This window comes from Balaenoptera ricei, chromosome 11 (assembly GCF_028023285.1).
Source record: "Balaenoptera ricei isolate mBalRic1 chromosome 11, mBalRic1.hap2, whole genome shotgun sequence".
NCBI lineage: Eukaryota > Metazoa > Chordata > Mammalia > Artiodactyla > Balaenopteridae > Balaenoptera > Balaenoptera ricei.
The window spans coordinates 33355400-33365030 of NC_082649.1; the positions used below are offsets into that span (position 1 = coordinate 33355400).

At 37.0% G+C, this 9631-nt stretch overlaps 1 pseudogene; it reads right to left on the reverse strand.

Annotated features, from left to right (window-relative positions):
* Positions 1-3415: 3415 nt before the first annotated feature.
* LOC132375289 (small ribosomal subunit protein uS3-like) lies at positions 3416-4023 on the reverse strand (annotated as a pseudogene).
* Between the last annotated feature and the right edge of the window lie 5608 nt (positions 4024-9631).

Consider the following 9631-nt stretch of genomic DNA (forward strand, 5'->3'; position numbering starts at 1 on the left):
ATGAGATACTATTGATATTTCATACTCATCAGGTTGGCAAAAGTCTAAAACTCTAACAATACCAAATGTTGGAAAAGAGTGGGGAAATTGGTACAGCCACTTTGGGGAGCAATTTGATTTTATCTATTAAGATTGGAAATGCTATTAATCCTACATCACAGGAAACCGACTCTTAGGTCTGTACCTTAGAGGAAAACTATTTGATTGTACCGGAAGATATATATGTTTGTGGCAGCATTACTTTTAATAGTGAAAAACTAAATCAACTGGAAACATTTAAATGCCATTAATGGAAGATCAGATTCATATATCATTGTGTATTCATACAAGGGAATATTATACAGCAATTACAATGATGAATCACAGCTTTGTGTCTGCACAATGATAAATCTCAAAAACAATGAAGAAAAGCTAATTGCAGGGTATGTAGAGTGTGACACCATTTAAATAGTTTAAAAACCTGCAAAACAATGCCATATACTGTTTATAGATACATGAGTATGCAGTAAAAGCATAAAACATGTATAAGAATGATTAATTATTCATGATCTTGGTTATTTCTGAAGAAGGAGAAAGAATGAGATTGGGAAGAGGACACACAGAAAGCTCTCAGTTGTATCTGCAATGTTTTTGTTCTCCAGAAAAATATCTAAAGGAAATGTGGCCAACTGTTAAGATTTAATTTGCTATAGATAGTGCTGGATATACTAGGTACTCATTATATCTTTTACATATTTTGATGAGAAATAATACCATAAAAAAATAATTTTTAAAAGTGATGCATCATTAAGGGGTATTTGTATTCTTGATTTAGCAGATTCTTCACGACCTTCTAGGCACCAGGTGCTGAGACAGAGAACTCAACAATGAACAAGATACGCTCCCAGTCTTAGATGGTGGTTCTTAAACTTTATTGTGCATCAGGATCACCTGGAAGGCTTGTTAAAACACAGACTGCTGGGCCCAACCCCCAGAGTTTCTGATTCAGTTAAGTCTAGGATCAGGCTTGAGAATTTGCATTTCTGACAAGTTCCCAGGTGATGCTGATGTTGCTGGTTCGGGGACCACATGTCTCCTGAAGTTGTTTTAACACTATTGTGGAAGGACTTTATTCCTGCTATAAGGGTTCCAAGAACTGATGGGAGAAGTATATTTTCTGGACAGCATGCTTGGCCAAGTCTCTAAAGCACACTTATGCTGCCCGCCCTGGGCCACAAACAGCACATCATCTTCCTGGTGTCTCAAGAAATGTCACTGCATCCTCTTACCCCTTCTAACTTGTGGTTATGTATCTTTCAATTTATTCTATTAAAACTTTAGCTCCTCTATACATCCTATTTGGTGTACACCCTATACAAAATGTCAACAGCAGGTTTTCTCTGATATTGGAATTATGGTTAATTTTTAAATCTTTTTGCTTGTCTGCATCATCTAACATTTCCATAATGAACATTTTCATTATGAACAAGAGTTAATTATATAATAAGGATATTAAAGTAAAATAAATATATATCAAATTGTGTTAGGCTCTGTGATGCGGGCGGAGATGCTAAGAAGTAGTACGGATATGGACTTGCCTTTAAGAGGTATATGATCTCATTCATACATACATTGGAAAAACATTTAGCAATAAAACAAGCTATTCAGGAAAGTGTTCACTGAGAACTAAATGTACAGTTGGCAAGTACTTTGGAAGGAAAAAATGACTAGGCTGAGTGGCCCTAGAAGGAGCATTTGGGCCCAGCCTTGGATGATAAACCTGCCAGAGACTAAGCAGAGGGCGAGGGAGGATGCAAGGGTCTCTGCAAATCCCCAGTATATGTATAGGTGCTCAGTGAACACTGAAGAATTGAACACTTATTGATTTCATATAGAAACTTCACTCAGGCACAAACAAGTACATTCAGCATAATAGTGGCTCATACCCAAGACGCATAAATTGAAACCAAAATTAATTTCATTGTGGGTTTATGACAAGTCAAGAATGGGAGAGAATGTCATCTTCTTTTATGTGATTTCTGCATTGATGATTACATCTCAAAAGTGCATCTGTGGGTTTGCAAAGAAAGACCCATCTGGACTGGACACCTCTTAGGTGTGTTATCCTCCCCTTTTGCCCTTAATTAAGATGGGGGAGTTCTTACTGGTCTTCTAGATCCTCTGTTCAAAACCTTACTGGTCTTTTAGTTCCTCTGTTCAAAACCATACTCACCCTAAAAGAGCATCTCTTCACCTCTTTATGTTTGGATTGATTATATTTTTCTCTGTGTTAAAAAAGCCTGGAGGCATCTACTTCTGGACAAGATGAAACAACAGGGTCCGAATTTATCCTTTTGCCTTAAACAACTAGAAAAGCAGATTAAAATATATGAAAAAATGGGGGCGGAGGTATAAGCAGGGGCTGGACGGCAGAATTACAAAGGTGCATGAGGAAACTTTTGAGACTGATGAATATATTCATTATCTTGATTATGGTGATTCTTTCGCAGGGGTATACATATTTCAAAACTTAGACTGTATACTTCAAATATGAGCAGTTTTTGTATGTCAATTATATCTCGATAAAACTTTTTAAAAGTACTGGAGAGAGAGAAAAAAAAAAGCCTGGGAGCACAGGTACCATCAAAAAAAATACTCCCGTGCTATTACTAGTTGGATAGTTTCCCTTTCTTTTAGCAGATTTTAAAAATTACTGTTAAGCAGAGGTGAATATACAGAGAAAATAATCCTATGTTATTTAATTGAATAATTTCCCTTCTTTTTATCAGATCTGTTATTCATGTTAAGCAACTGGGTTGCTAATGAAGTTAAAGCTTCTGGACCCTCACAAGTTCTTTCCAAAGTTCTATAGCTGATTTTCTGTTTGTAATTGTGTTTTCTTTTTTAAAAAAAGAGGCCCCAGACTTCCCTGGTGGCACAGTGGTTAAGAATCTGCCTGCCAATGCAGGGGACACGGGTTTGATTCTGGTCAGGGAAGATCCCACATGCTGCGGAGCAACTAAGCCTGTGTGCCACAATTACTGAAGCCCGTGCACCTAGAACCTGTGCTCTGCAACAAGAGAAGCCACTGCAATGAGAAGCCTGCGCAACACAACGAAGAGTAGCCCCCGCTTGCCGCAACTAGAGAAAGTCTGCGAACAGCAACGAAGACCCAAAGCAGCGAAAAATATAAATAAATTAAAAAAAAAAAAAAGGTCCCAGGTTGTATAAGATTCAGGCTCCATGAAACCTGGATGCAACCCTACTTTTTTTTAAAAAAATTGTATTAAAGGTCTTTATAGAGCAACATCAGACTCCAAATCCAGCTGCCAAGGAGACTGTGTTATGCAGTGGGTACTTGCTGGCATGGCAGGCATCTATGGCTTCCCTCCCTTCTGTTCAGGGATGGGGAAGGTGACAGTGGACAGTGTCTCATCTATGGGTTCCACCATGCCCAGTGGTCAGGCAGGGGCTTCTTAAGGGTCCATCTTTCCACTTGGGTCCCAAGGCAGCATGATCTTCACTTTGATGCCCAGCACACTCTGTCTGAACAGCATATGGCAACCGGTGGTGTCTGTGTAGGAGCTAACAAGGTCCTCACTGTGGGTCATCAGGCCATCCACAACTTCATGGATTTAACCCTCTGTCCTTGGAGTTGCCCGGGCATTACGACCTAGCAGCCCTTGTCCCCACTCTCCACGATGACCTGCAGCACACCAGAGCAAGCCCTCCTAGAAGTGTGTACTGCAGATCCCGCCTGGGTGATGTGCACAGAGCTCTCGTATATTCCTTTTCCTCCTAAAGCTCTACACTGCCCTCAGGGAAGCCAAATCTCTTCTGCAGCACAGCGGTCAATTCCTGGATCCGCCAGCCCCTCTCACCAAGAACATTGTGCGTCCTGGAGGCCAAGATAATGATTTCCGTCCTGGTTGGTGTAAATCGGAATTCAACTCTAGAGTAGTCATCTTTGGCCAGCGCCCGAGTGAGACACTTGTTCAATTCAACCTTGAGGACGCCATCAAGGTTGGAAATTGACACTGCCATCTTGCCACCTGGCAGCACCTTAAGGAATGGCCCAGTGCTGCTGTTAAATGACCTAAGGAGTGTGATGTGAGCAAATGGTTCCCATTGCTATTGCAGACAGAACACAAACACCCAAAGAACTTTAGGACTATGGTGGCCTAGAGCACCATTCTCTCCTTGGATAAGCCTTTGTGTGGACTTGGTAACAGCAGCTGAGGGGCTGTGAATAATACTTCAAACTTCCTTACTTTCTTTTTCATCAATTGCTCTATCTGGAGGGACCCAAGTGTGAAGGAGAAAAATGACCCAATAAATACAATTCAGCTTCAGCAGCTTCAGAATGCCCATTCCCTGTCTCTTCCATCCACACTCCAGAATTGAACAAGCAAGGTAGGAGAGGAGAGCTTTGCCTCAGGTGCTCTTTGTGACTCAACATTGGGGAATTTCAGATCCAACACCTCCAGAGAAGGTGTCTTGAAATGATCATGGAAATAGGCTCTTTTACTACATTTGGGCCACATTTCACACTGTTCCTGAGTAGAATATCCTTGCTCTTCCTCTCTGTCAACCAGATCCCACTAGTTCCTCAGTACAAGTTCAGTGCCTTCCTCCTGGAATTGCCTTCCCAGATCTATCCAGTGCTGAGTGAAATCTTCCTTCCCTAAACCGAGCACTTAAGATATGACAATTCTTGAAGCTGTTAGGAGTTTAGACCCCGACTCCTATAACCATGTGATCTTGGGTAAGTGATAATTTTTCTGAGCAGAGAGTCCCCAATAATAATTCATTTTCCACACTAATGTGTGTTAATTTTATAATTAAAATGTTTTATGATGGCAATAACAATTCATACTGATGTCACGGAGCTGGCATGAAGCTTAACTAAGATAATATATGTAAATATCTTTTGTAAACTATAAAATGCTGTACAAACATAAAGTACCGGCAGAGGTGATATTCCAAATATTTAATGACCGGTACGCACTGGCCTTGACCAATCCGAACAGTTTCAATCACAACACTGGAGCTCAGTCCAGTGAACTCCCTGTGGGATCAGACATTAACTCTTTAGTTGCTAAATTAAAGGAAGGTTTGGGGTTTCCTGAAGGAGAAACTAAAGTAATGGGGGTCTAATGGAAAGAGACTCAGGGGGCTAGGGACTATATTCTTTTTCAGATTCTCTTCCCTTATAGGTTATTACAAGATATTGAGTATAGTTCCCCGTGCTATAGAGTAAGTCCTTGTTGGTTATCTATTTTATACATAGTAATGTGTATATGTTACTCCCAACCTCCTAATTTATCCCTCCCCCCACTTTCCATAAGTTTTTTTTCTATGTCTGTGAGTCTGTTTCTGTTTTGTAAATAAGTTCATTTCTATCATTTTTTTTTTTAGATTCCACATATAAGTGATATCATATGATATATGTCGTTGTCTGGCTTACTTCACTTAGTACGATACTCTCTAGGTCATCCATGTTGCTACAAATGGCATTATTTCATTCTTTTTTATGGCTGAGTAATATTCCATTGTATATATGTACCACATCTTCTTTATCCATTCATCTATTGACAGACATCTAGGTTGCTTCCATGTCTTGGCTATTGTAAATAGCACTGCAATGAACATTGGATACATGTATCTTAGAAAATATTTTTGCCTGGACAAAAATGAAGCACAACACATAAAAATTTGTGGGGTGAATTAAAGCAGTTCTTAAAGCAAAATTTATAGCATTATAAAGTAGCTTATCTTAGAGAAGAAGAAAGGTCTCAAATCAACAACTAAGCGTCCATCTTAAGAAACCAAGGAAAGCAAAATAAACCAAATGCAAGCAGAAAGAAAGAAATAATAAAGAGCAGAATAAATGACCTTGAAAACTGAAAAACAATAAAGAAAATCAATAAAATCAAAAGCTGATTCTCTGAAAACATCAATGAAATCAATAAACTCTAGCCATACTAACAATTTAAAAAAATAGAAGAGACACAAATTACCAACGTCATTAAAGACCCCACAGATATTAAAAGGCAGTGCTCTGAACAGCTCTACGCACATAAATTCAATAACTTAGATGAAATGGACCAATTCTTTAAAAGCCACAAACTTCCAAAACTCACGCAAAGAAGAAATAGGCAACATATATATTAAAGAAATGGAATCCATAGGTAAAAACCTTAAAAAAACTCCACAAGCTTCCAGGCCCAAATGGTTTCACTGGTAAATTCTACCAAACTTTTAAAGAACAAACAGCACCAATTTTACACAATCTCCTCCAGAGAATAGAAGGGAAGAGAACACTTCCCAACTCATTTTATGAGGCTAGAATTGCCTTGATACCAAAAAACTAGGCAAAGACAGTACAAGGAGAGAAAACTATAGACCACTATCCCTCATGAACAGTACACAAAAATCTTCACAAAAAAAAAAATACTAGGAAATCAAATCCAGCAATATATGAATAGAATACTACTCCGTGACCAAGTGGGGTTTATCCTAGAAATGCATGACTGGCTCCAAATTCAAAAATCAATCAATGTAATTCACCATATTAAAAAACTAAAAAGGAAAAATGACATGAGCATATCAAACAATGCAGAAAAATCATTTGAAAACATCCAGCATCGATTCATGATAAAAACTCTCAGCAATATAGAAATAGAAGGAAATGTCCTTAATTTGATAAAGGCCATCTACAAAATACCTACAGCTAATGTAATGTTTAATGGTGAAATACTGAATGCTTTCTCCTAAGATCAGGAACAAAGCAAAGATGTCCTCTATCAACACTCCTATTCAGTATAGTACAGGAAGTCCTAGTCAGTGCAGTAAGGCAGAGAAAGAAAGTAAAGACATACAGATTAGAAAGAAAGAATACTGTACCTATCTGCAGGTGACATTATTTTCTACATAGAAAATCCCAAGGAATTTACCGAAAAAGTCTTAAATTAATAAATGAGTTTAGCACAACTACAAGAGATAAGGCTAACTCACAAAGAAGATTATATTTCTACATGCTTAAACAATTTGGAAATCAAAATTAAAATATATATTTCATTTGAAATTTTTAAAAGAGAAATACTTAGGTATAAATTTAACAAAGCTTGTGCAGGATCTGTATGCTGACAACTATAAACACCGAGGAGAGAAATCAAAGGACATAAATAAATGGAGAGACATACTGGATTCATGGGTTGGAAGATCCAATTTAGTTGAACATGTCAATTTTCTCTGAAGAAATCTATAGATTTAATACAATTCCAATCAAAAGTCCAATAAGATTTCTGCAGATATAGACAAGCTGATTCTAAAATTTATTTGGAAAGACGAAGGGGCCAGAATAGCCATAACAATTTTGAAAAAGAAGGATAAAGTGGGAGAAATCAGTCTACCTGATTTTAAAACTTACTGTAAAGGAACAATAATCAAGGCACTGTGGTACTGGTGGAGGGTTAGAGACATAGACCAATGGATCAGAATATATCAAGCAATTGAGTCACAAAATGTCAATTGTCGACAAAGGTAAGAAAGCAATTCAATGGAAAAAGGATAGCCTTTTCAATATATGATGTTGGAATAACTGAACATCCATATGCAAAAGTATGCCACAAAAAGCTAAAGACAAAAAAAACTTGACCTCAGTCTCACATTTTATACAAAAATTAACTCAAAAATGGATCATAGATGTAAAACGTAAAACGATAAAACTTTTAGAAGAAGATATAGTAGAAATGTTTATGACTTGGGATCAGGGAGTTTTCTTAGACTTGATATCAAAAGCACAACTCATAAAAGAAAAAAATTGACAAATCGGACTTTATTAAAATGAAAACCTTTTGCTTTGTGAAAGACACTAAGAGAAAGGAAAGCTATAGACTGGGGAAAAATATTTTCAAATCACATATTCAACAAAGGACTTGTATCTAGAAAAACTCTTAAAACTCAATAGTAGGAAAACAAACAACCCAATAAAAAATGAGGAGAACATCTTGTTATAGTTTAATTCTTATAATCCTTAAAACAAAGGTACCTATCCTGATAGGAAACAAAGACCAATGCCTTTTGTTTGTTTGTTTTCAATGCCATTTTAAAATATAGTGCTTTCTGGATAATTTACATTACTGTAGATGGGAACAAAGTAATCGAGGTTTAAAATTAATTCTGTTTAATATTATAGGAAAAGTATAAACTAAGCATTTTATTCCCTTCAGTTTGATTTAAGTGATCACCTCTTCTAGAAAGCTTTCCTTGACCCTTAAGTATGAATTCCGTATTCCCCCACTGTGCTTTGCCAGGTTCCTGTGCATATCTTTATCAAAGCACCTTTCTTATTTTACAATATTAACCTGTCTCCTAAGGTTAAACCTCCTAAGGTTTCACTTTATTCCTAAGCCCTAGCACAGTAACTGGAAGGTAGTAACCACTCAGTGTGTTTGTTGAACAATTAAAGACTTGTAAAGAATAAATAAAAATTATTGATGAAATAATAAAATAACAACAACACTAATAAAATCTGATAATATTAGGATGCTTTTAGAATGGTCCCTGACACATAGTAAGTATGCAATAAATGCTCATTTATTCAACAAGTATTATTGTAGTTTTCCTACAATGTATGAAGCACTGTTCTAGTTGATAGGTAAATTACATGCATTTTTGGTTATAGCCATTAGAGCAAAAACAACACAGACCAAAACCCTCGCCCTCATGAAATTTACATTTTAGTAGGAGAGACAAACAATAAGTAAAATAAATAGGTGAAATATGTAGTTTGCTAGATGGAAAAAAAAAGGCGAGGGGCAAAAGACTTAAACGTCTATGTATGTTCACCAAAGAGGAAATAGCACATGAAAAGATGGTCAATACAATCAGCTATTAGGAAAATGCAAATTAAAATCACGATGAGATACTACTACACAGCTATTAGGATGAAAATAAAATCAATAGCAACAAAAGCCTGACAGCATCTACTGATGGCGGCGTTGTGGAGCAACTGGAACTCTCATTTGTTGCTTGGAATATAAAATGGTACTCAGGTAAACAATTTGCCTGTTTCTTATAAAGTTAAACATATACTTACCATATGATATGGTATGATCCCCCTCCTAAGTATTTACCTTAGAGAAATGAATTTTATGTTCGCCCTAAAACCTGCATGTGAATGTTTATATCTGCTTTATTCTAATCATCACCTAACAGTGGAGACCACCCCAAAATCCTTCAATGGGTGAACAGATAAACTGAGTACATTCATACTCTTTAGCATTAAGATACTATTTAGCAATAAATATTATTGCTAGTAGAGTATGAACACTGTTGAGCAATAAAAAGGAATGAAATACTATCATTACATGTAGCAACATGAATGAGTCTCAAAGACATTATGTGGAGTCAAAGAAGCCAGTCTCAAAAGACTGTATACTTTATGATTCCATTTCTATGACATTCAGGAAGAAGACCAAGTGAAGGAGTAATGGAGAACAGACCAGTGGTTTCCAGGGGTTACAATGGGGGGAGAGCGGAACTCTAAAGGGATTTTTTAGGGTGAAGGTGATAGAACCATCTGTATCTTGATTGTGATGATGTTTACACATAGGACTGTACACACACACACGTCAATTTTACTTAC